This window comes from Excalfactoria chinensis, chromosome 22 (assembly GCF_039878825.1).
Source record: "Excalfactoria chinensis isolate bCotChi1 chromosome 22, bCotChi1.hap2, whole genome shotgun sequence".
Classification (NCBI taxonomy): Eukaryota; Metazoa; Chordata; class Aves; order Galliformes; family Phasianidae; genus Excalfactoria; species Excalfactoria chinensis.
The window spans coordinates 4,131,597-4,158,770 of record NC_092846.1 but is presented as its reverse complement, the minus strand read 5'-3'; the positions used below and the strand labels follow the sequence as shown (position 1 = coordinate 4,158,770).

Here is a 27,174-nt window from a genome sequence, read left to right as displayed (position 1 = left end):
GCAACAGGAGGTAAATTATTTGGTCATCAGTTCCCTCTCCAGCTTAGAAGCAACGCTTGGCAATGTCAGATGTAAGTGGATGACACGAGAGCCAAGGCTTTGAGAAGACACTGTTCCTTATAATTCTGGGCTGGGGAAGCTTTGGGCTGGATTTCATTGGGACAGGATGATCATTGTGTTTAAAGACAGAGTCAAACAGGGTCAGTTTAACGTCAAGGCCTGTGAAGCACAAGATTGAGCCAACCTCAGGAATGTATCAGACTTTTCTCTAAGGAAAAAATCTAGTCTAAATGCCGATGTCTTGAGCTCAAGGCTTCAGCCTGCAGGTGTTCAAGGCCAACAACAGCCCCCTTGTGCACAGCAGGTTGGTGCAGCAGAGGGGATTTGTGTTCATCACGGCAATGTCAGGAGTACAGCTGGGCCTGGGGCTCCTCTAGCTCATCTGTTGTGCTTCTCTTTCCCAATGGAAAACTGGCTGCAAACAGCAGACCATGTTTTGTGTGGGTGGGGATTGTGGTTGAGCATTAGCGTGGCCCATTACTTCAAGCTCTGGCCCTTGAAATTTCCTTTTCTCAATGCAGTTTTTCTTTTGTTTCTATTCCAGCCAAATCATGCCAGGTTGTTGGGTTTTTTTTTCTCCTGAGGTCACTGTTCCTACCTCAGAATCCCCCTAACTCAGTGCTCACAAAGCTTGTGTATAAAGAGCTCTCTCTAAGGAGCTGCTGAGCCAAGTGGCCATGGCCAAGTGAGCATGGACCTGAAGGGGCATTGCCATCCCATGATTAACTGCCTGTGCTGGAACTGCTCTGAGCACAACATGTTTGGCTTCAGAGGCAGACGGAGGCACAGCCCAACCTTATTTATCTCCTTTGCACATCTAAATAAGTCCCAGAAAACCCACTGAGGGTTATGACAAGATAAGCAAGTTTTAAGCATATGTAGAAAATGAAAAACAGAGCATTCTTTTGCTGCAGACAAAAGCTGGAAACTCTTAGTAATAACAAGCACATTTTTGAGATATTTTTTTTTCCTGTATCACCTATTCTTACTTATGTTTTTTTCTAGGGAGAAAAAAAGAAATTGGTTTTGGAAGCCTCTGTCAGTAGAAAGGCCACATCGATCTCTGGAAGTATTTTTAACTTTTTCCTTTCTGGTCATCCATCATGCAGTGGGACGTCGGCTCGGCGCTGTTCTGATGTGCCCGAGCTGCAGAGGGATGGAGCTGAGCAGAGGGCAGCCTGGGGTTGTGGAGGAGTGGAGTTGTTCCTTGCTGGGTGCTGGTAGCACGTGGGAGATGTCTTTAAAAGCTGGGACTGGGGAGTGTGGTACATAAACAGACAAACAAGCAAAGGAGGGGAGCTTTTTTGGAGTACAGGGCCAGGAGCTGAAGGTGCAAAGCAGGCAAAGCAAATCGCTTTGCACCTTCTGTTCAAGATCATCGGTGCCAAAGGGAGCACTGAGCATCTCCTCAATGACACCATCAGTGGGGACACAGGTCAGCCAGCAGTGGGGTGCTGGACTTATTCAGGGCTCAGGGAAACAGAGAGCAAATGGATGCTTCGCATGGATCCTGGTGGAAGATTGCTGTGAGTGAAGTCCAATGCTGCGAGGCACATTTTGTCTTGAGGGAGAATGTGAACTAAATCAACCTGAGACTGAAGAAGCCACAGGAATTCAGAATCAAATCAGCAAGAAGCTGAAGAGAGCACTGCAAAAAGAAAAACACCCCCGTTCATCAGCTTGGAATTGGAGCAAATGGGCTGGATGGCAGCGGCAGAAAAGAATCCTCCCTTTTCTTATAAGCAGCAAAATGTGGAGTGGCAGAGGTGCTTCATTTCCTCTCTTGACAATAAACACAGTGAAGAGTCAGTGTGGGAAGCAACGCGTTGTGTGCTTGAATCCCTCTGATAAGTCACAAGGCACCGCGTTTCGTGTATGGTCAAAAGAAAAACTGTTCTTCCTCTGAAGATCCCAGCTCTCGACAAAGTCGCCTTCTCCCAGTTCTTCTGAGTCACAAAGTGAAGGGGGAGGTCAGGCTGCCACGCTGGTGCTGTGCTGAGCAATGGAAGGAAGCGGGCTGCTGGGAGCTGCTGGCTTTCCTTGCCTGTCCTGAGCTGTGCTCTGAGCACCGTGAGCTGCAGTTTATTCCAAAGGTTCATTTGATGCCATGCAGGCTGCTGGCATTTGCACACGCATGCATCAGGTGTTTGTTGGAGCTGGCAAGATGGAAAAATAATGGTGTCCTCAGGGAAAACAGATACTCCCTCATTGGTACCTTCCTTCCCTCTGCTGGCAGCTTCTCTGCACACATCACAGCTCTCAGCCTGCTGCCCCCGAGAGCCAGAGAGAAAGATAAAACATTCCCATCACAGTGATGTTATTTTCCTTTCAAAGTTTTCTCTCGCTTTCATATATGGTTGTTGATATAGAAAGCTATGGATGTCACAGATCAGGATATATAGATAGAGATGTGCAGCTGAGTGCGGCAGCGGGGTGTCTCTTTTCCATCTCAAAGTCTCATCCCTCTCCTCTGCCATCAGTTTGATTTCCTGACACCTTCTCGGGGTTGGAGGTTGTGTAGGATCTGAACCTTCATTTCCAATGAGCTTATGGGATCTCAGCCCACAGCAGAGAACTCATTAGCAAAATCAGCACTGGCAAACATCTGTTGATTACAGATATGTCTAGGGGACCGAGCTGCCTTCATGCAAAGGCTTTTCTCCCTGATGATGCAATGTGCATTGAGTTTGTCATGCTGACCCAGAGTGCACTGCCAGTCCCACAGGGAGAGACCATGGTACCCAGCTCTGCTCATGTGCAGCCCCATCAATCAGTTTGACCATCCTCTTTTGTACATTCTTGCTGTATTCTTACACTGGGTGCAAGCAGAAATAACAGCACCAGGCTCAGCAGGGTTCTTAGCTCAGCATGATAAGAGGATGCCTCATCCATGGAGGCATTCAGAGTCAGGCTGGATGGGGCTCAGACTGAGCTGTGGGTGTCCCTGCTCACTGCAGGGGAGTTGGACCAAATGACCATTAAAGGTCCCTTCCAACTCAAACAATTGAATGATTCCGTGTTTCTGTGAGGGTGTGAGGTGGGGTTGGGTGGCACTGCCCCATTGGAGCAGCTCAGTGCCAGGTCCCTCAGGGTTGTTCCTGCAGCACCAGCAGCGCCGACGCATTCCTGCTGCAAGGCTGAAGCACGTACAGCTGGGAGCCGGCAAGGCTCAGCAGCTCTCTCCTTGTTTCATGTTTAATTAGCTGGTGTGGGAAGGATGGATTGGATAGAACAAGGAAGCAGGAGGGAGAAGGAAGGTTAATCTATCCTCTAGCCTTGCTATTCCTTCTTCCTTGTGATCTTGTGAAGCAAGGAGATGATGTGTCCTTTGAAGTGCAAAGCACTCCCCATCTTTCTCCCCAAAGTGGCTGCCTCCTCCTCCTCCTCCCTCTGCCCTGTCCAGCTGTGGCTGCAAAGTGCTGCTGATGGCCGGAGCTGTGCTGGCAGCAAGGATGGCAAGCTGGGATCAGGACTGCATCCTCTGAGCACCAACATCCTGGGGATATTAGGAGTAGAAGGAGGGCAGCTGTGGCACGATGTAACAAGCAGCCCTTTGGCCAGGACCCGTGTTCTCCCCTAGTCCTGTAATTGAATTGTTTTAATATTAATACCTTCTCTGGAGCTCTGCTGATGGGAGGAAGGGAGAGAGATGCTTCTTCCAAAATAGTCTTAAGCTAATGCAGAGAGTATGAATAAATCTCTCAGAGATTATAGCCCCTGGAAAGCTCCTGTGAATATCAGAAAGACATCCTCACTGCTACGGGAGGTTTGATTGAATTACAAATTTGAGGCAACTCCAAAGCAAAACTGATTAAGTCTTTTCTTTTCCACTCTCTCTTGTTGTGGCTTTTTAAAGTACCAAATCTTTTTTAATAGTCAGAACCCTTCCGGTTCTATTTGTAAGTAATTATAATTGGCACTGTGTCCACATAGATGGTTGGGCATAAAGTAGAAAGCTTGCAAGGACTGAGGCCATTGTGAGAAGCGTTATCGCTTGTTATCTCCAAGGCAGAGTCAGTGCGAGAGGGAATCCTGCATCTCAGAGCTCTTCCATCAGTCTTTGCCATGAGGTTTTTCCCAGCAAAAGCCACAAACCAGAGCACAGAGGAGGAGAGGAGGGTCTCATCCAGACTCTGCCCAGCAATGAGCATAATGAATGGACATTGGCACCACTGCCGGACCCTAACGCCTTGCTTTGTGAAACACTGTTGGTGTGTGGATGCAATAAGAATCAGCTCATTAGGCTGTCTCCTATTATACCAGAGATTTAAAAAAAAAAAAAAAAAATAGAAAGAAAAAACAACAAAGGGAAAGAAGAGCATTGTAAGACAGAAGCTTTACGTCTCTTGCAGTGCTGTCTATAGGAAGCAGACAGCTGTGGTCTTTGCCAGCCCATGACAAGTGATTTTTCCTACAATCAAATGGGAGAACATGCTCTGTTAGGCTTATAATTGATAATATACCACTGTTGAAATATGCCTGTCAGTTCTGCAGGTAGATCAAATTATATCATTGATATTTCATAACAATTTTCCCAGGCAGCATCTGAAGCCACGTCCTCCCCCTGGCAAATAAAGGTTGGGCAGGAAGACGTGCCAGCAGGATCCAGCCTCCGTGCAGGAGGGAGGGAACCAGCTGCAAACCCCTGGCTGCTGGGGCTCAGCTCTGCACATCACACGCCTGTTTGAAGCCTCTCCCAGGGCCTGGCAGACACGCTGCAGCTCGGTGTGGAGATGTCTGTATCACAGAGGGGTTAAAATAATGAATAGGGAAATTGGGATGATCTAACCCAAGCTGTAACGTTGGCTTTTTAAACAGGGAAGGCAATTAGCTCTTGGACGTTTCAGAAAGTGCTATGATTGATCCTTTCCTCCCTGGGAGCGCAGTGAAGGCGAGTTGCAGGTGTTGGGGAAGATGCTGTTGGGAGCAGTGGGGTTGTGGGAGTGGAGAAGGAGCACCTGTGTGATACACCTGGAGACAGGTCATAGAACCATTGAATATCCCAAGTAAGGAAGTATTTTTCGTCATCAACATTGATGGGTGCTCAGCACCACCACCTCTCTGCACCCAATCCATGGGTGATTGAGACAGGAATGCACTGTCTGCTGCTCAACCGTTAACCCCAATTAGCGCCTGCATGAAGGCCAGGGCATCCTGGCATTGGCACTTTGTGTGCTGCATCTCCTTCCCGTTCGTTAGCACTATTGACTAACATTTGGAGTCAAATTAAAGGCATGTAGCTAATAGCAGAATTCTGAATTCCTTTCAGGGTTGGCTGCACTGAGTGAAATTGAAGTTCCCCACATCCCCGCTCCCCTTCCCCCTTACTAATTATCCCTTCCCAACTCTTAGAGTTTGACATTTAAAATGAACTCAGCTAAAATGAGTATTTTTGTAACCATGGTATTCAGTGCCACAACAGGACAAAAGAAGGGGACAACCTCTGACATAGGAGGCAGCAGCAGGGGACAGGGTGACACATCCTGGGCTGTATGGGGCCATCTGTCCCCTCTGTCATAGGAACACAGCTTTGCTGGCATCACTGCCTGGGTGTGTGTGCTGCAACCTGGGAGGGGGCCGCAAAGGTCCCTAAAATCGATGCATTAAGAGGATTTGTGGCTTTCCTGAGTCCCTTCATGAGAGATTTCTCCCTGCAAGATACAAGAAGCAGCAAATTGTGGGCTAAGTCTACAAATCCACTGCTGATACTTGTGACTTGGTTGACTCTGCTGAGCAAAACGTGGAGTGGAAAGACATGAGCCTTAACAGCAGAGGGTGACCATGTGGCCTGACTCCTAAACCCCCAGTCTAGGGACTTTGGGGTGAGTTTAAGTAAGGATGGATCTAATACTAATACCTGGTACTCGTATATGCTTTATCTTCAACACACTGTACAGACATTAATTACAGACACAGAGAGCGCCTGCAGATGCATCGGTGCAGATGCCAAGGCTTTGCTTTAGGGCCATGCACGCTTTTTGCTGACAGCTTCAGCTGTGCTTCCTCCTCCTGGAGAGGTGCTCAGCTGTGGGGTTAGCTCCTGGCTTTGGACAATTTGCTCTGAGCAAGGCAGAAAATGTGTAATCGAGTCCTGTATGGATGGTTATATTCCACACATTTGTCTTTGTTCCTCTTTTGGGGAACACTGCGCTCCCTACGATTTGCAGACGATGCAGAGATGAAAACTGCCCCTCTGCTTCTCCAGATGGAACCAAGCACCTCATGCTGCACGGCGATGCTGCCTGCGGGATGCTGAGTGCTGGGGGTGTTCCATGCTGACCTGCACGAGGTGGGGAGGAGGCAGCAGCCACACAGATGGGCTGGCTCTGCCTTCACAAGCCTTTCCCCATCTCTGACCACATGCCGGACATGCAAAAAAGTCCCTGTTTCCTTGGAAACGGGTTCTTTCTGCATGTGCTGCAGTGAGTCAGGAAAGTTTGCCTTCATCAAACCCCCATGGCGAAGAGAATAAGCTGCAGACTTGCTGTCCTAGGGATGGCAGCCTGATTGCTGCTGCTTGCCTTATTTACATCCTTTTAGAAAGGGAAAAGGGAAAAGAGAATGCCTTCTGCTCCTGGCGGAGATCTCTCTCTGCAAAGTGCCCACCAGTCTAAACCCCTTCAGTTCCTTTTCTCCCTTCAATCTTTTGTTGAGAGAGGGAAAATCAAGAAAAATGGCCAGACGTTTCTAAGGTGGGGTTTTAACTCCTATTATTCAGCCAGGATTTACCAAACTAAAACAATGATGAAAAGCTTGAGTTAGATCCAAAACGAGTAGGCAACCCTCATGAACAGTTTCTGCCATTCTCCTATGCTTGTTTTGACTGCCTCTGCCTCTGAAGCCGTTTGAATTCGAGAGTGAAGTTTAATTTGATTATTTTTACAGCCAGAAAGCAATGAAGAATGAATGAATATTCTTTGCTGAACACTTCATTTGAAAAATACTGTAAAAACCACGGAATAAATGATTCAGGGATTGCGGCTGTGAATCCTGGTTAATCATCACTTTAAGGGCTCTGCTGGTATGATTTTGCCAGCTGAGGAATGCCATTGCGTGCTTTAATGGTCTTAAATGGACTGACAGAATGCTGTAATCATGGTGCTGGTTGTGCTGTTGTTGGAGAGGTGGTAGCATCGACCAGAGACATGGCTTACATGTCAGCCCCCATTCACACTGTGTGTTAATGACCTGGGTCTGGTTGGAGCACACTCCCTGCAGCTCTGTGAATGCTGGTGACAACATTCAACATCCATTAGAAGTCTGGTGGTTCCCAGCTTTGGTATAAGCAATGCAAACCTTCTTTGCAGGGACCTGGGATGGGATTGTTGACCACCAACCTGCTCAGCTTGCTGGGCTTGCTGCCCGTGGGTTTATAGCAAACCGAATCTGCTCCGGTTTTGAGCAAATATGGGTGCAGTTTATGGAACTGATTCTCAGCTGGTTCCTTTGGTTTCAGCATAAATCCCCAGGAGAGATCAGCAGTTTGCTTTAAAATCTTCAAGCAGCTCAAACAGAGGGACGGATAAAGAGAAATGTTTGCACAGTCTCTTTGCAAATCAAATCTGTAAGTCATGCGTCGCTCTGAAGAGACACAAAGGAGGTATAAGCCCACGTTTTGACTTTGGGCTTGCAAGGCGAAACTGTCCTGTATTGTAACATCAGTGGGATTTTGTCCTGCAGTGCAAGCACTCTGACACATTCTCCTAATCATGGGATGCATAAAGCACTTGGTGACATATAGAGCAGGGCAGAGGAGCCCTGTGCATGGAGCAGAGCAATCCACCAGCTCCAGAACCCACACCTGCAGCAGAGCCATCACATGGTGGTGGGTTGAGAGAGTATCTGGGGACATTGGTACCTCCAGGTCGAGCCCATCACTCTCCTACCACATGGAATGCAGGACAGCGTGCTCAGGATGAGCCCCACATCCCAACCTAACCTTGGCACATGGATCCTACAGCACCACGAGCCCTGCTCAATAGCAAGGGCTATCGAGGGTGTTTTGCATTTTCCTCTTTGCAAAATTACCAATTTCTTACCATAGTGAAATTTCCCCAGTGTCTGTAAACTTGAAGTACAGCCCCCTTCCCGCTGCCCTGAGCTGCAGGCTGACTGCAGAGGTAGTGAATAACTTCAAGGTTTTTATGAGTTTGGACTGATGTTAGAAGGTACTGAGCCACTGCTCTGTGTCTGTAGGACCTTAAATGCCTTCACAAATCTGCACTTGGTACCCAGCCAGTGAACTTCACCCAGCAGGTGGCTGGTAGCCAGCCCATGGCACAGGGATCCAACGCAACGCACGCTCATTATCTCTGCCTTGCTCAGAAAGGATATTGTGGTTTTAATAACTTCTTGGATCCATTTTTTCCCTGGTAGCTCTTGTTACCTTGGATACAGGCTCCGGAGAGGCTCAGCCCTGCTAAAGATGGTAGATCATTTAAATGGAATAGAGGATGAGGTGTGGATTTGCAAACTGCTTTTGCTCTCATTGAGAGCTGGCTGGGAGTTGTCCAACAAAAGTGAGTTTCCTTGGGAAACACCAGTTTGGTAGAAAGGGAGTTGTTCATGGGAACAACATCAGATCATCCCTTGGGATGATTGCAAGAGCTCGAATGTAACATCTCATGTATTGCATGACAGTGCCAGTCTGGAAGGAGCAGAGCGCTGTGGCTTTGGCATGTGGCAGTGCAGCAATTCCCAGGATGAGCAGCAGAGCTGCACCACCTCCTTCCCTTTCTCCCAGCCCTCGTACACACACACAGCTTATCCACAGCTAAGTCATGCGAGTCTGAGAAATTCTCATTTCATGCCAGGAGGTTCCCCATCCCTAAAGGTCACCAAAGCTATTAAAGGAAAACCCCAAGGCTCAGAGCTTTGGCCACTTAATTTGGCTTGCTTTGGTCAAATTTCACGCTGCTGTACGTTTTGATTTATGCACTTCGAAAGTCTTTCAGTGTGTTGGAAAAAGCCAAGGTGCCTGTTGTAATCAAATAGCTCTGGCTTTTCTGAGATGCCTCAACTTCTTTTAATGACTCTGGGGTGTGCAGGCCCATCTTGATGGTAAACAAACAAAATAAATTGCTTTTGCTTCCTGCTCCTCATCATAAAACAGATTTGGATATGACGGCTGCCTGACAAATCATTAAGATCATTTGATCACTGTCAGAGCAAATCAGCTCGAACTTGAGACAACACGTTAAGGCTGTCTTTGCTGCTGGGGTTACTCAAGTAGAGATGCTAATGGCACCGTGCTTGTGCAAATTATTCTTAATTGCTTTCTTGGAGCCGATCAGGGCCATCGCCTTTTGATTCTGGGTGACATGGGCAGAGAAGCAGCTGTCCCAAGAGGGACCAGAGAGCTTCATCCCTTCTGCCACAAGCCTGGCATCTCCTACCAACCCATCACAGCCGACTCCCCAGCTCCTGCCTGCATAGAACTGAGATGCTTGGCTCCCAGGGCCCTGCAGTGCTCCACCCTTGTCCTGCCATGGGGGAGAGGGTAGCAGAGACCCAGGAGAGGAAGGAGGAATCATTTAAGATGTAGCAGCAGAAGGAAGAAGAAAGAAATCTTTTTTTCTTTGCTTAAAAAGAAATCTCAGCCTTCCTGGAGTGAAAAAAAGAAGGGGAGGGAGGTAAATGCACCGCACAAAGAGAGGAAAATGTGCTGAGAAACCACAAGGCATTTAAAAGCTAATGCAGGAAACCGAACCGACTTTGATATCCCCTCTCATTGGAAACGTTTGAGGACAGAATAATGCTGCCATGATTTATTGCATAAAGGGATGAGAAAGTGAGTGGGTCTGTGAGCTACCTTCTGGTTCCTGGGACAAAAAAAAAATGCTTTGTATTAAATGACAATGTATAAGCAAAAAGCCCTTAATAAAGTGCCTATTTGCAGGCATGTATTTATTGAGGAGCAACATGTGCCCGTTCATGAAGAGGTAGCTGGGAAAGCAAAGGCCATTGTGCAGGAGAGGAGCCTTTGTGAGCCTGTAGGAACTTTTCCACGCTGCTCAAGTGTTGCTGTGTGCATTTAACCCAACACTCCAGTGCTTCTGGAGCGGAGCTTCCCAGCTCAGCCTAATACACAGGGGTTGTGTGATGGGATCCTAAGGATGCCCCAGGTTTGCTTAAGAGCAGCTCAGCCAAGGAGCTGCAATCATCTCGAAGGGCCGGATCCAACAGCTCAGCTTGCTAGCTTTTATTTTATGCTTGTTTGAGTTAATTTTATAATCAGTGGACAGAAGAGGCATTTTGGCTTCACGGCCATTTGCAGCTGGATGCAATCACAGCAGCAGTAAATTGTGCCCAGTTACTGAGCAGTGAGCAGATGAGGCAGGGCCGGCGCTGAGCTGTTGGTGGCTGTTTGGAGAATGCTCTGTGCCAAAGGGGAAATCTGCATGGATGCAAATTTACCCTGCCTCCTTCCTATATACTGAGTGGATGTAATCCGAGTCCTTCAAGAGAGGAGGGAAAAAAAACCTCTGCAAACTCTTTTATTGCCTTAAATATTCCTCCAGATGTATTGTGGAACACTATTGAATGGATGAAATATGGAGCCGCATCAAAAGCAACTTTTTTAACAGGGATATGTCTATTATATATCGTGCATCAAAATGAACATTTTTTAAACGGATGAAAAATCGATCTAACAGAAGCAAATGCTTAATTCTTCATTTGACACGTCCCCATTTTTTAACTTAGAGATTTTCAGTCATTTTACTTCCCTGCCTGTCATAAACAAGCTGTGTCAGCCTGTCCGTTCTGCTGCCTCTGCTTTCCATGTGCTGGCTGGGACACAGCAGCGCCCTCCAATCTGCACCAGGAGAAGGTGGACAAGAAAACCTCAGCCCATGGCTATGGGAGCCCCACATCTTCTCCCCATAAGGGAGAGAGCAGCACATGGAGCACCCCAGAACTTCCATCAAGGATTCCTTTTGTGTCTGTTCCACTTGAATTTGGGAAAGGGAAGGAAGTCCTCAAAGGATGTCGGGGTTTTAGGATGGTCCAAATCTGGCTGAAACCGAGGAAAACTAAATTAAACTTCAGAGGAAAGGAGGGATATCTCTTAGACATGAGCACAGAAGGCGAGGCCAGGTTTGTCATGAGCCTTTTAACCCAGGGGCAGCCTGTGATGGGCCAAGTGGGCACAGAGGGACCCCAGCCCACCGGTGGGCAGCTTCTGCCGTGGGCAGTGCGTCCATTGCCGTCCAGTTGGTCCCATGAAACCCTCTTCAGAGTAATCGCAGGGGAAGTCATGGAAGCAGAGGGCAGTTTGCATTGCTAACAGCACCTGGCTTTGAAGTCTCCCCGCGGGAGCTGAAGGTTAGTGTGCTCCCAGCAGGAGTTGCAGCCCTGAGCCATGCTGGGCAGCTGCAGCCCCTTTGGTACAGAAGGATTCCAGCTGGTGGGGCTGCTTTGCCGTTAGGCAGAGCTGTGCTTCAGCCCAGTCCTTGTAGTCCTCGCGTTGCATCTCCACCCCCAGCACAGCCACGCAGTGCGTTCAGGGCTTGTCAGGTCCCATTCAGGCACTGCTTTGCTCCCAGATCCAACGTGCCTCCAAAGCCAACCTCCTCCCAGCGAGGAGCAGACAGTGCCTCTCCCCCGTCCCACCCCTCCTGCACGCCGCTGTCTGAGCGCACACGCTGTGATCTCTTTTAAATAGATGTATTAATCCTGCTCTGGCAGCTCCAGCCCGGGCTGCTTTCCTTGTAACCAGAGCCTAATTCTGCTCCCAGCTCGTGTGATTTACGTCTATTCCCTGCATATGCAATGAGGTGTAAAGCAACCCCTGCCACCATCAGCATCACCTGGGCTTGATTTGTTTCAGCAAGAGAGCGCTGTTTTCTTTCTTTTATCCTAAGCAAAATGCACATTTGAATGGGATTAAATCTAAAGCCCTTCAAACACTTAATTCTGACTGGAATGCAAACAGTCCCGGCAGACCTGCAGAGCCGCTCCAGGCTGTGGTGAGAGCAGCAGTGGTGTTGTGCATCCACATTATTTTCAATTGCAAAACCAAAGTGGGAAGAGAGGCCTTAAATGATGTGCAAATAACACTGTTTGAATTAACGTGTCAGCCCTGATGGATGCTTGTACTTCCCAGAGTTTTCAAAAGGCTCTGAAAGGTGAGATATTACCAGGTGAGATTTACCTACTGTCCATGGCTTCCAGTCAGCAAAATCATGGAGGAAAACCTATTCCTCACTCCACACTGACTTCCCATGGAATACTGAATCAAGATAAAGACCTGGAGGGCCAGATACACAAAGGCATTCTGGCTCCTGACTACTATTAGTTTCGATGCAAGTTCAGGCATTTTCAGCTATTATTACTTTTAATGTAGCCAAGTAGGGGAGTATCGCTGCTTATCCCCACTTGGCTCTGTGGCACGACCCCAAACAGCACACAATCCTGGATGGGGCTGAGCGGCAGAGCTTGCATCCAGCTTTGCCCTGCAGCATCTTTCTGCTGCTTTGAACCCCTCAGGAGGACAGGAAGGTGAGAGACCTTCTCTTGGTCCCACACATCTGTGCTCCTCCAGCTGGTGTTGGCACTGCAGCCTCATGTGACACGTCTCTGTACCTTAGAAAACATCACTTCAGTGTGTGCCAAGCTAGTCCTGTGTTGCTGGTTTGGAGCCTGTAAGAATGCTAAAAATGCATTAAAAAAAGACCAAAAAATAAAGGAAAAAAAATAAAAGAAGAAAAAAGCTTAAGCACTTTCTCTTTCTAGCCACTGGGCAATTACCAAGTGAATCCAGAAATAAATAAAACATCCCCATAAATAGAGACAAGCAAAGGAAATTAAGCACCTTCTGTTCACAGCTGTTGCACTGCCCACAGAGCTGCTGGATGGGAGCCCACAGAGCCTCAGAGCCTCCAGAGGCAACAGGAGGGTTGTGCAAGAGGTGTTTGCTTTGGGAAAACCATTGCTTATGGTGATTATGGACTGACTGTTTGGATGGGATCGTTCTTTTACCTTTTCTGTATGATTTGGTGGTTGATGTGGGATGGCCAACTGGATCCCGTCCCACACCAACTTGTTCCAGCACCACTGGTGCCCTAGGTTAATGTGGTCACTGCAGGTGGTGGAGGTGGTGGAGTGGTCAAGGCCTTGGCAAGAAGGGAGGGAGAAGAGAACATCTGTGTGCATTAAGGGTATCCTAAAAGAATACTGATAGCAGATGCTTGTATTACGAGAGCGAAAAGCACCCTAAAAATATGAGGTTGTGTTCTAGATGAGGCTCTTCAGAGGCTCGGAAGGGTATTTTCTCTTTGAACAAGCAGCACTTAAAAGTCAGTGCTTTCTCCCCAACAAGACATGAAGTTTATTGGAAATCTGCAATACGTGAGCAGGGCTGGGAGGTGCAGGGGAGGCTCAGCTGTCCCAGCAGCTGCTCCGCTTTTCCTCTGCAAAATAAATATGGAATCAAAGGAGCACTCACAGTCCTGGGCTTGCTTGAGACCAAAATGGATTTCAAAGTCACTCCCATGGTGTTTGCTTTTGCTTGGGCGTTCATGAGAGGTGGAAGGCCGCGAGGTCGCGATCTCCATCTCTTATGTTGGCTTTCTATCCTGCTGCCCATCGCAGTGCGTCAGAGCGTTCTCCTCCTAAATCAATAGCAACAAAGCTCCCTTCATGGTCGTTATGGCATCAAGGTTAAATCCCAGCTGTGTACTCATAGGCTTTCCTTTAATTTTTCAGGACTTTTTTTAGGAGTTTTTGGATCATTTATATTTAAGACCTGTGGATTAGGCCTCCTATTGGCTGGAGTCGACCATCTCATATCTTCAAAGCATTCCCTAAGTAGGTGCTATGCAGGAGAGGGGAACAGGCATGAGGAAGGGCTGAGGCTGGAGGTGCAAACTCTCTGCTCCATATCTAAGAAAAACCAGCCACAATTACTGATGAGACTTAATTACCTGCGGAAATATTGAGCAAACATGAACAAAAACTTAAAGCATAGAAGGTATTTTAGGAATGTACGAGCTACAAAACAAACCACTAATAATGCATTATTGATGTATTAATGTCAGCATTAATAGTAATGCAGTGTTTTGCAGCCGGTTTAGTAATCACGCTATAGTTTTTTTTTTCCACTAATGAGTGTAGTTATATTCATGCTTTTTTTTCTGCAATAAATAACACTGAAAATAGCATTGCTTTTCTGGGGGTCTTTACAACTTCTGCTCGCACATTTTGCCTGGCTAGCATCCCTGCCCTGCTCTTTCCTCACTGAGTGCACTCAGGTGCAGCACAGCACTGCTTACTGCATTTCTGCTGCCCTGGGCCTCTGCATTGGTCTGAGCTTTCCTTCTTTATCCCATATTGCCCTGCAGGAACCTCCTGTTCCACTGCCAACAGAGGCTCAAGGACTCAGAGCGGATGTAACCCATTGCTGTCCCTCCTGATGGAAGACCTGCCACGCTCCGGGATGCTTCCAGGTACCGTGTCATTAGCTACAAATTAAGCTTTGCGATGCTGCTGGCAGCATGGATCCCATCCTTTCAGGTTCTCACTGCTGGGCACTTGCCATCAGAAGTCTCTTGGCTCGACTGTGGTCGTGCAGCAAGGGGTAGGTCAGCTCGGAGCTGCTTTCTGCAAAGAGCTCGCAAGCCTGCAGGCTCCTTGTTGCTATTTTTCTTTCTTAATTGGCTTGCAGTGTGGATGTGTGGATGTGCATGTGCCTGCCTCCCTCATCAGCAGCACCCCTGGTATTCAGCGGAGTAATTAGAACATCTAAATCTTCCCTATATGTCATCCAGACTTTGTGAAATTAACTGTGATTACTGGCACCAGCCTGCAGACGTGCCGGATTCCACCCCAGCGCTCCCGATAAGCGTAATTGCTGCTCATTGTTGCTCTGGAAAGCCTTGTACTCGCTGCCACGCGCGTTCTCCTTCCTGCTCACTTTTATATTAGCACTGAGTTAAATGGCTTTGGCTTTTGTTGACTCTGAGGCTTTACGAGGAGATGCACACAACCGAAATCAGAAGTGCTGCTTGATTGCTGAGCAAACAAAAGCGCTGGGGTTGGTGGAAATGAATCCTCCCTCGGCCCCTCACTGGGCTCAGCAGGAAGAGCTCCCCAATATATGTGCATCAATGTGTCTATATGGGGGACCTGCTTAATGGCTTTCCCCACAGGACTGCATTATTTCTACAGTCTGAGGTTGCAGCTTTGAATACATATGCCATGCAAAGGTGCCATTGAGCAATGGGGGTGACGGCGAAGCTAAGGAGCAGCAATAGATCTTCATTAGTTTCTTGTTAAATGAGATGTGCATTGACCACTTGGCTGGTAACAACGTGGGCAGATGGAGTGAAGAAGAACAGATTTTGCTCTCGTTTTTCCTTCTTTTCTTTCTCCCGTGGGAAAGAGAGAGAGCACGGCACACAGCAGTAGGGATGGGATTGCTTTCCATTGGGATTCCTGTGGTCACAGGGGCAGGAGGGCACATCACCAAGCTTGGAAATGCTGCAAACTGGGGGCAAACTTCAGACTGTAACCCAGAGGAGGCAGAGTGACATTTCCAGCCAGGAAGTCTGGTGCTCAGTGTGTCTCTCTACTCTCATTACACACTTTGCTGCTGCTGTTATGTATGCTTCAAAGGTTAATATATGTTTATGATGAGTATACTTCTTATAAATGTTAATTAGCCCTGGTTCAATCTGGGGGATTAGTTCCTCAGTAATAAATGCTTTTCCTGTATTTTACCCATTGGTAGCAGTGTCACAGCTGGATTTGAGGTGTGTCCTGGCCCAAGCTGGTCCCTAAGAGCTGAGACGTGGGCTCCTCCATCCCCAGTGTGTGTCCAGAGCCCTCCAGCTCTGTTTCTGCATGGCCCACAGCGCACAGAGTGCTCAGGGATGGGGCCTGGAGCCTTTGTCTCTGATTTTCCAGGGTTAACGAGTGAATGCCCTTCCACTGACAATGTGTGTAGACAAAATGGGATTTCAATCAGTGAAAAGGGAGAGGTAATTTCCCAGCTCCCATTAGCTGATAGTAATTGCGTTGGGAGCAGAGGTCTGAGCTCGGGATTTCAGTATGGAGCTTGAATACGTGGTGCAGGCAGATCTTGCTGCTGCTTTGCTTCCCATCACCTCTTTCCTGCTCCTCTGCGGGCTTCCAGCATGACTGGCATGGTGAATTCTGCACAGCCCCATGGAGAAGCCCTACAGGAGCAGGAGTGGTGCTGGGACACATTGGGTTTAGCCAACTCCTGCAGCATTGAACCTTTCTGAGGTGCCCCACATGCAGCCCCATGGACATGGCCACAGCCACAGCCCTGGTGCACAGCTAAGGGCCACAATGAGAATGCAGGCATGGAGTTCCCCCCCCCCCCCCCCCTCCACCATATCTCTGCAACACAAAGGTCAATGGAATTCATTACAGTGTAAAAATGAAGTTCTCGGATTGATTGAAGGCTCCTCTTTAACACTTCAAATAAATGTGTTGGTTTTACTTGATGGAATGCTTTAAAGGTCCATTATGAAATGCCCTTTTATAAGAGAAGTAATTTTTTTTACATCGTTTTTCTTTTCCTTAATTTCTGCAGGCTGTAATTATCCATCCCCCCATCATTCCCTTTTCTTCTTAATCTTTTCTTTTTTTTTATTGATTATTTCTCCCCCCTCCAGTGGGAAGCAAGCAGCATTATTTAAAGAGATATTGTGGTATAAACGCAGTTATATGATGGATACAATGGATGGAAGGGGAGATGGATCCATCTGAGCTTTTCAATGGTTCCCATTACCATAACATTGGTAATATCTGAGTTCTGTGGTCTTTAATCCCAGGGGTGCTGGGCTTCCCATCTGAATTGGGAAGTGGAGCAATGCCCAGAAGATGCTGTTCCAACCTCCCCATCCCCTTTGGGGGGATCCTATGAGAATACCCTGATAGGTGACCCCACCAATCCCTGGGCAGCGTGTGCCAATGTGGGCACAGCACACCAGGGCTGCACTCATTGCTCAGCAGCACTACAGGAACCCAAGCAGGCAGCATGTTTAATTCCTATGTTAATAGATTAAAAAATGGTGTCTGTTGGTGCCCCAGGGGATGGTCAGAGCAGAGCTGGTGTCTGCCAAGGTGCCGGGTCTGGTGCCGTGCAAGCAGTGCTCCTTGTCAGCTCCAATAAAACATAGAATCTATCACTGGCCCTTTCCTCCAAAGGTTTTCTTATTGAAGAAAGCAATTACAGATTGCCCTTAATTCCAGGAGTGCCAATGGGGAAGGGGTGGTGGAAGGCAGGGATGGGGCAGTGCCCACCTCCTTGGGGCTGTGCAGTCATCCCATGGGCGTTGGGTGCTGCAGGGCTGGGTGTGAGCCATGGCTGCTCCAGAACAAAGGTAACCCCCCCCTCTTATGGGTCTGATGTGAAGAGACACCAGACATGGAAGATGAATGAAGAGCTGCATCCGAAGTGCCAGATACATAATACATCCTAAGTAGGCTTCATTAGTGGTAACAATTAAAGTTACCATTGTGGATTGGATACGTTTTCTATTAACTTTGCCCTTGTCTCTGACTCAGGCTCACCTGGCAATAATGAGCTGTGTCACTTCTGATCTATTTCTCATAATAGTTCCTTTCTCCTCTAAATCCAGGCAGAATATGATCCATGGGCACAGCCGTTCTGGGTTCCACCAGGGATGGGTGCATGCTCAGCAGACTCCAGCATGTGCATGGGGAAAGTCCTCCCCGGCCACAGGGGGATGTCACCAAAGCAGTGCCCACTGCAAGAGGAGGGCAGGGCTGGGGGCATATAAGGGGTACCCCATTGGTGGCAGAGGGACCTGCAGCTGTCAGTGAGGCAGCATCACTGCTGGCACGTGGTTGCCATGGCGATGCATTGCTGCAGAGCCCCGAGCTGATGATTATTGTTATTTATTGTTTTAATCTGGCCTTCATCCTGCTGTGGGGTGTGGGATGGTGCTCAGTTGGTGCGGAGCCCGATGAGAACCTCTTTGCTGTGTGGGGGATCAGAGACCCCGGTGACAGCCCAGGGCCGCAGGGAAGGTCACAGCAGACCTCGGAATTGAGATCTCATCTTCAGGAGCTGCTCAGTGCTTTGCTTTCAAAGCCATTCTTCATCCTTCCTCAGGGAAAGGGCCGCCTCGCCCAGAGGCACGCGGAGCTTTTCATATACGCGGCATCAATCTCAGTAAGGGAAGCACTTTTATATTGAAGATCTGATGGAGGGATAAATTCCCACAGAAGTAGAAAGCAGAAGCTAATAGGCTCTTTCACAATAAAAGAACAGATCTGCTGACAGAAGGCATTTCCAGGGCACCCAAACAAACTGTAACATTGGCAGAGGCTCCTGCAGGGCCCCTCCAACTCAGCACACACTGTCCCAGGGGCTGCCCCCACTGTCACCCACCCGGCACATCCCATGTGTGGTGCATCTCACTTTGGTTATCTTTGCTCCGATCTTACTTTGCTTTTTGCACTCCCCTTTCCCCTTGGCACATTCCCATGGCAGACCCCACCGTGTGCTGTTTTGGGTTGTGCTCTGTGCTTTGTGCTTCCTGGCACTGTCTGTTCTTCCCATGTCACTTTCGGAGGCAGCTGTAGGATGAGGATCATGCTGCCCAGATAATCCTTCTGTTTAAGCTTCTTATCCGAAAGTGGCTCTTTGGAAATGATAGGGCCCTCTACCTCACCCTTCCGTGCTGCATCCCAGCAGGGATCACCCCACACATCCCTGCTGTTCTCCAACACCACCAAACCTTTCCCCTCCCTCTGCCCCATTGTAGCACAGCTGCAGGAAGCCGGAAGGGACCCATCTGCCCCCTGGGCTGCCTTCTGCATTCCCCCTTTTGAAACAAATAGGCGTTAATTTGTCTTCCCTATCAATTGATTTTCCAGTTAAAACTGCTCTCTGCCTGCCCTTGATTCAAACCCTGCAGGGAAAATAAGCCCTATAAAAGAAATGGATCCCCCCATTGCTTAAGAGACTAAAATTTACTGAAGACTTATGCGTGCCAGTCCCCAAAGGGGGAAGAGAGGAAATGATTTGTTCAATTAATTATAAATGTTTTAATTTAAATGGCTAATGTAGAAGATAGTCAGATATAAAACAGCAAACTACTGAAGTGTTTTATGGGTCCTTAAAGACCACTAAGTGCTTGTTCTGATTCTGCTCCGATCACTCCAATGACTTTTCTCCTTGCATTCCGGGCAGGGTGCGATGGGAGGCGGCAGGGAGAGATTTCCTCTTGTATTTCACATTCCTCCAGGCAAGCTGTGCTGAATGCTCAGCGATTCCTTTCTTTAGAGCTGGAATTTGCCTTTGGAAAGCAAAAAAGAAACAAAAGCAAACGGAATTCGTTCCCCCCGCGACGGGGAAAGGTGACAAAATAGAGCGAAGCCCAAGAGATGTTGCCAGGTGAGCGCTGCTTTCCTGCAGCAGCACTATTCCTGCATCCCACTTGTTCCGGATGCTCTGACATGGGGCAGTGCTGCCTTTAAATGCAAAGGGACGGCTGATGGCCCTGCCCGTGTGGCTGTGAAGCCCTGCGAGTCTCAGCCATGCGCTGATTGATGACACGAAGCACCTTCTGTGCTGTCACAACCGCTGCCTGCGGAAGTGCAGAATTATGAGGCTTATTGTAGGAAGAAATACTGCATGGAAAGAAGGAATCCCTCGGTGGGGACTGAAACAGCAGCGCGTGTGTCTGCATGTCCGTGTGCCGGAATGCGACCAGCCGTCGGAAGCCGGACCTCACCGCTGCCGGGCTTTGCTTCCTCCTGCATTCTGCTCCCTCTTATAGCTCCTTATAGCAGGCAGCTCCTTTGCAGTTCGTCGGAGCTCTCTGTCCTCACTGCCATTCCCCTTTATCTTTCTTTCCCGATGACGGCTGCGGTGCTGCTGCTAATTCTCCTCCCGGGTTCCTATTTTGATGCTGAAAAGGAGCAAACCGGGTGGGGGGTAAAGAGGCCACTTAACAATGCTTTGTTTCGATATCTTTCTCCTTTTTCTTTGTCTTCAGGCTGTCCTGCCCTGAAAAGCTTTTTCCTGGAGTTCTCAGTCTTCTGACCCCTGAAGCTTCGGAGCTATTACCTAACTAAATGGCTTTGCTTTTCACGCTTCAGCAAAATCTCTTCTTTCCTCTCAGCACAACCCATCTCCTCCCAGACCACGCAGAAACAATTACAGCAGCAAAAGTCTTCTACAGCCATAATTACGCCCCTGGCCACGCAGCATCGCCTTGCGAGGTTCGTGCGTTGGATGCTGCAGAGCCCACCCTGCTCCCTGCAGAAGGGATTCAACGTGAGCGAGCACTGAGCCCTTCCTGCCTCGCACCTCCTGCAATGCTGTGTGTGTCCTTAAGGGGTTGTGCCCACAAATTTCTAGGGCTGAATCTAGAAAACACCGAGAAAAGCAACCTGACCTTGAGCTGAGACTGCGGCATCGGGGGGCCAAAGGGTGGGAGAGGGGAGAAGCGGGAGGAAAGCAATGGGAAATTGAGTAGTTACGTTTTATGGAGCGAACTGCAAAAAGAAAGTAGGAACAGGCATTAAGGAGAAAATGGGATTTGAGAAATTATTACTTTGGAGATGATTAAAATGGAAATATTTGTGACAGAGCGCAGAAATCGGCCTCTAGAAGTGCTGCTCCCCTGAACCTGGATGTCCTTGTGTGTAGGGGACCAATCTCAGTGTTTGTGTGAGGATTTATGCACTCTGTGTTTGGGCCTCGTCCTTTAAAAGCACCTTGAAATGATATCAAGGTGAAAGAGTTTTTTTTCTCCTTATTATCTGTTATTGCTTCGTGGAGCAGAAACATTTGGGCTTAGCTTGCAGGAAGCTGCTTTTGGCTGCTGCAAAGAACCATGGAGAAGTTTGCTCTTGGGCTGCAAGCTCAGGATGCGATGAACTCCAAGTGAGTCCTTGGGAAGCACAGCGTGGAGGTGCCAGGGGCAGAGCAGCAGGCTGCAGGAAGAGCATGAGCTGTGACCTGTCTTGTTAGAAAGCAGAACGCCTCTCACAAATGGATTTCCAATTTCCCGTCCACCTGCTTAGCTGAGACAGATTTCTTGCTTTATAATTACTTTTTGGGTACTTACAGGATCTGGTATCCAGGCAACTTGATGCCTCTTAAATCCTCTTTCAAATCTGTTGTGTTGTTTTTTGTGTGTGTGGGTTTTTTTTTCCCTCTTGATTTTTTAGGTGTCACAAAAACACACCAACCACATCCCCAAAGCTTTTCTTCCCTGCTGCTTTTCTTCCTGAAGTCTCCTGGCTGGGAGTGATGCTGTGCTGTCAACCTGGGAGCAACAGGGCTCTGCTCCATGGCTTTGCACAGTGTTAGCAGGAGGTGTCAGCAGCATCTTCCGTGCATGAGCAGCAGTGAAGGTCACTCTGGCGCTCTTATAAGTGATCAGCCATCCCCTCCTTCCATTTACTCCATGGGCAAACAAAGGAGGAAGGCAGAAGGAAGCAGCAACAAGAGTATTTGCTGTTGTTTACAGGCCCCAGCAGTCTCTCCATTATCATGCAAAGATCAGGGGCGAGTCAGTGCACCCCACTGAAGGTTACGCATCAATATGCATTCAAAGGCTTTGACCTCTGTTGGATGAAGTGTAAGTTAATTAACTTTTGCTTGACCGTTCAAGTGCTGGAATCATTTGGAAACCTGCTGATGGTGTTGCTCTATGGCCCATCCCACCCAGCCCTCACCTCTATGGCTTTTCTCTTCCCCCCACCAGGGCTGGCAGCTATTGCTTGTGATCCTGGTGGCAACAATTAGGCCATCAATCAATAAACTAATTCTCCCATTTACAGTCATTAGGAACTGTGGATCTAAGCATCTGCTTTTGCTAATGAGTTTAAAAGTTGGCTAAATATGGCAGACCTGCTCTCGCAGAGAAGGAACAACAGGAGTTCGTAGCAGAATTGGACTCTAGTGAAGATGGCATCAATTTTAATTAGTGGCTTCCAGCTAAAGCAGAACACAAAGGGGAGGGGGACAGCCCAGGGCTGACTGCAGAGAGCTTAGATGGAAGGGCTGTCCTGGTTTTGGTCCTGCACTCAAGGACCTGTCCCATGGGTACCAATGCTGCAGCGGTGCAGGTGGCTCCATGTCCTGCCTTGTGCTGTACCTGTACCAGCTCTGCAGGGCCTGGCTGAGCAGAGCTGAGCCCCAGCACCGCTATTTCCTGATAGATCTGTTCCTGCAGTGCAGCAGACATCACGTTTTCAGGAACCTCATGTTTCTCCGCGCAGATTAAAACAGCAGATAAAAGGAACCGTTTGAAAAGTCCTTTCTTCTTTCCTTCTGCTCCCTTCAGTGAGTCAGATTGAGGCATCAGCAGCTGTCAGAGACGTTTTAAGGCACGGCCTTCTCCAATAAAAGCAAAGTCCAGACAGAGGTTTGGCTCTCAGGGAAGATCTCTTCCTGAGCCTTTACCCCACACATTCCTGTGTCCATACATGTGTTGCAGAGTGTGATCGATGAGGATGGGGGAAGGAACGGCCATCCCAGTGCTGGAGGCACTATTTCAGCTCCAGGAAGTTTTGGTTGTTGGCAGTGCGTACAGTAATTTGCTGAACCTGAAAGGTCCTTGTATGGCTGAGGATGGAGCAGGGTGCACGTCTTCGGTGGCTGCTCCATCACAGATGTGTGCAGCTGTTGGGCAAAGCAGGATGAAGTCGTTTGGATCTGGTAGGGATCAGGACCCCCAGCCAATACCCCTAGGTGGGCGGGCACAGCCCAAGTGCTGGGGGGAGCAGCAATGGCCTCCGCAGCCAAAGCTCCTGGTGCTCTTTGTAATACATGTATTAAAAGGGTGATAATAAGCAAATCCGTCAGTTATGCAAATGAGCAGCAATTGCATCTTGAAGAGCATCCCACAGTTTAATTACATCATAATTGCAATGTAACACTTTAATTACCATATGCATCACGAAATCATGAGCGCTGTTTCTCATCTCTTCACTAATATTGCAAATCAAACAGATTGCACGGGGGGCTTTGCAAGCAAAGGAACCCAATGTGTCTCCATGCAGCGGTGGTGTGAGGTCCAGGCAGCTTTTCTTCAGTCCCTGCCCAGGAATGGCCACAGCAGCTGCTCACCTGTAGGGTGGGCAATGCTTCCCTGCACTGTGCCTCAAGGCTGCCTTGAGTTTTGGTGTCTAAGCTGTTGAATTGGTTGGATATCAGGAAATGAGGTGTTTGGATCAGTTGGGTATTAGCTTTGATATTGGGAAGAACTGTGTAAGGGTACAGCTTGCGAGTGACTAAAGAAAAGTAACAAACAGGCTCCAACAACAGACTGAAATTCATGAGTGTGGGCTCAGGGAGGATTGCCCAGCAGCAAAACCTCATCCCCTTGTTCCACAGAAGCTGTGGTGCAGGTGGGCTCTGGTCTTGGTTGCGTGTTCCCACTCTTCCCTTGCACTGGAGCTGCCTCCAACCCATTGCATCGGTGCTGCTCGTGCTGCAGACTGCTGGTGTGCTTTGCCGTGAGCTGGCAGTGATTTAAAGTCATCTTGTGCTAATCCATATAAATTCTTTTAATCGTGGATTTAATCTGTTAAGCACGCAGTAATTAAATTACACGGCAGACAGAGCCACACCAACGTCATGTGCGAGGTGCAGGCAGCAGGGAGAGCTCTGGACACAGCCCTGTGACCAGCGTGGCCACATGCATCCTTCCTGAGGCCTCAACCACTGCTTCCTTGCTTTTATTTCCCCCTTTCCCAGCCTTTTGAGATCCTAAGGAAGGCCGGCACCTCCCCGCATCCCACAGCTGCAGCATCACCCTGGGCAGCAGCATTGGCACAGCTCTCCCTTCCCACATCTGCAGGTGCTGCAGGATGAGGAGATGCAGGGAAGAGGAGAAAAAGCCCCAACAGGAGCTGGGACGTGGCCTGGAGCACCTCCATGTGCTGGAGGAGACCTGGATTTCCCACAGCATTTGGGCTCTTTGTTCATCCCCTCTGCTCTGCTGTCCTCTTCCCCCCCAGCTGGATGGTGCCTGCGTTCCTGCATGCTGGCAATGCTAGAGGAGAACACTGCAGCACGAGGAACACATTAAGAGATTAAACTTTGTGGTGGGAAGGGGGAAGTGAAGATGAACTGCGAGCTGGAGAGATGGCTGGCTTTGGGATTGTGACAATTACCGCACTTAATATTTTTTAACGTTAAGAGCCAAACAGGGGCATATATTTAATTCATTAAAACGGTGTGAAGTAGCTCCCTCCATCCCAATGCAGTTAATCGGTGCTCTATGGAGAAGTATCAGGGAATAAGTGTCTCCTAATGAAAGGGTCCCTGTAAGGTCAGCCTGCCGCTTGTTAACTAATCTGAGACTTATTTGTTTTGCAAATTGCTCTCCCATTTTGAACCGCTGTGCAGTTAATTTCCATGGCGGGGGAAGCAGGAGGGAGTTCGTGGGGATGGTTTTGAAGCTGTCAGTCTGTCACTGGGAGGAGGATAAAAATGCAATGGGGGAGGGAATGGAGCTGGTCCAGGCTTGCACTACACAGCTGAGGACAGAGCTGGCACCATCCTGCACCTCACTGGGAGCACTGGGAGCCACCCTGGCCATGTTACTCTCCCTGCTTGGAGGTTCCTTGCACACACAGCAGCGCAGTGATTGGGTGATGGAAATGACCTTTATTTCCAAATATCATCAGGACAAAGAAAATACATCCTTTGTTTTAATTTCCCCCTGCAGTAATGTAGGGTGGGGAAACCTTTCGACAAGGCAGCTTTTGGTTTGTTGTTTTTTTTCCTTTTCTTTCTCAAATGTCATGGGAATGGACGACTTTTAACAACTGTATCTGTGTGCAAAAGAGGTGGAAGAGGGTTAATCCCATTGATTGCAGGGAGGGGTGAGCCACAGCCAGGAGCTGTGCAGCCCCCTGGACGAGTCAGGAGTGAACTTTCACTGTGTGTTTCTCTACAGGAGCCTCTGGGGCTGCTTCTGAGTTTCACCTCTGGGAAGAGCACCTGGATCCTTCAAAAGAATGAGGCTGATTTCTTGCAGCCCTATCGAACCGACACAAAGACTGTGGTAGGAAGGAGCCTGGGGATGACAACACCCTTCCCGTCCTATTAATCACATGTGGCCTCCTGCTCACCTGGCCAGTGCCAACAATGTGGGCTGGGCTGTGTGCCCTGCAGGACATCAGCACCAGGTCTTGTGCCTCTGTCCCTAGACATGCAGGTTTGGTTCATTCCAGGAAGAGTTTGTCAGAACTGAAGACATCCAGGTCCACATTTGCTCTTCCTGCAACAAATGGGAGCTGGGAGCATCTCCAGGTGAGTTTGCTGTCTTCTTGCTCACTCCTCAAGCTTTCATAGGCCCCAGTTCAGCTCTGTTCATGTGGATCCATCAGCACGGACAGACCCAGCCATCTTCTTCCCCCTGTTGAGCACACAGCACACTGCCTGACCCACACACCAACCTTTCCCAAGGGGCTGAGCAGGACCTGGCCTCCTGGGGACTCCTTTTCTTGCCACCAAGGCAGCCCCACTTTCAGCTCACAGAAGGTTCCAGAACCCATGGCTGTGGAGCTGCGGACCCCTGGGGTGAGCAGTGTGCACCTTCTTGCAGGACATGAACCTGCAGCCCCGGGGACATCCAGCATTGTAACTCCTAGGGTCTCACTTATATACTGGGTTTGGGACAAAGATGCCCAACAACAAAACAGCGCCATCCTTTCCCATGAGAACAGGAGGAGGATTTTAAACCTCAATGACCACAGTTTCCTACTGGCCCAACTCCGGAACAAACACAGCCACAGCACAGCCCCAACCATCTGAGCTCTGGCACTTCCTACACTGAGCATGCACCGACGCTGACTTTCCTTTGCAATTGAGCACCGCGCACTCCACACGCCGGCCCCATCTCCACTCAGTGCCCCCAAACTTCAGAGCTGCCTCTGTAGGGTCGTGCCCCGGCCCTCGGCACCGCGGTGCCCCATGTGCCCACCTTCAATGGCAGGCTGAGGAATCGCTTCGCCTTGATCAGGAGGGAGAAGAATAACGAGCGGCAGGCGGTGGCCGGTGGGGTGCGGATGAAAGGCGGCCGGCTCAATTCTTCCCACACCCGGGGCGATCTGCCCCCGCTTTCTTCCTGCCATAATTGCCTGCCACGCCGCAGACGACTGTTGTACTCCACCAAAGCCCAGAGCACGGCGAGGCCAAGACTCGGGGCTCTCTGTCAATGAGCGGGGAGGCAGGGAGGATGCTTTGATCCTGCTCTTCTTCCTCTGCCGCGCTCAAGAATTACTACCAGGCTGCTGTTAGCGTTGCTTCGGCTCCAGCTTCAGCTCGTTCTGCGTGGGACCAACTGATGCTCTGCCATTCTGAGACAGCCCAGGGCAGTGCAGCACATGGGGCTGGTGAAGCACCGTTGAATCACAGAACCGTGCAACATCCTGAGTTGGATGGGACCCATAAAGATCACTGAGTCCAACTCCTGGCTTCACACAGGACCACCCAAAAATCAGACTATGTGTTTGAGAGTGTTGTCCAAACACTTCTTGAATTCTGCCATAACTGCTGCCCTGGGGAGCCTGTTCCATGCCCATACTCTCTGGTGAAGAATCTTTTCTGACATGGAAGATGCTCACTGAGCTCCAGGCCAAATCCGGACCCAAAACCAACACCCCTGAGCCTTCAGCATTACCCAAGGTGGCGATGGTGGCTTTTCAATGTGGGCAGTCACCACAAGAGCCATGTTGAACTACTCCATGTCTGGGTAGTAACTCAGTACCTAGGGATGGCTCAGAGCCATAGGCAGTGCTTTTGGTGGTTGGAGCCTTGGAGGCTTTGTGCTGCTTCAGCATCAGGAGTTCCAAAGCCAACAGCCACTATGGGGCACTGACTTCCATGTGGCTTTTCAGGTTCTTCTTCTGGCTTTGACTTCATTGATTTGCCACATGTGCAAGTGTAAGGAGGCTCAAAGCTCCAGCAGTGGAAATCTAATACAGAACCCACCTGGAGAGCATGCGCTACTGGTCAGCAAATTGTGAAGGAATTCAGTATCCTTCAGAGCAAGAAATTATCCTGGAGTGGAAGTAATGACTCTGGCAGCCTTACAGGTACAAAAAAAAACCCAAATATAAAGGGTGGGTGAGGCTGGAGATTTA

General features: G+C 49.0%; 1 long non-coding RNA gene across 1 annotated transcript in view; it reads left to right on the top strand.

Moving 5' to 3' along the window:
* LOC140261833 (uncharacterized) overlaps positions 1-26,004 on the top strand; it is a 106,682-nt gene extending 80,678 nt beyond the window's left edge. The window contains exons 4-5 of the long non-coding RNA XR_011905775.1: positions 14,403-14,507; positions 24,984-26,004. This is a non-coding gene — a long non-coding RNA (uncharacterized lncRNA). The remainder of the gene's footprint in view (positions 1-14,402; positions 14,508-24,983) is intronic.
* The last annotated feature ends 1,170 nt before the right edge of the window (positions 26,005-27,174 follow it).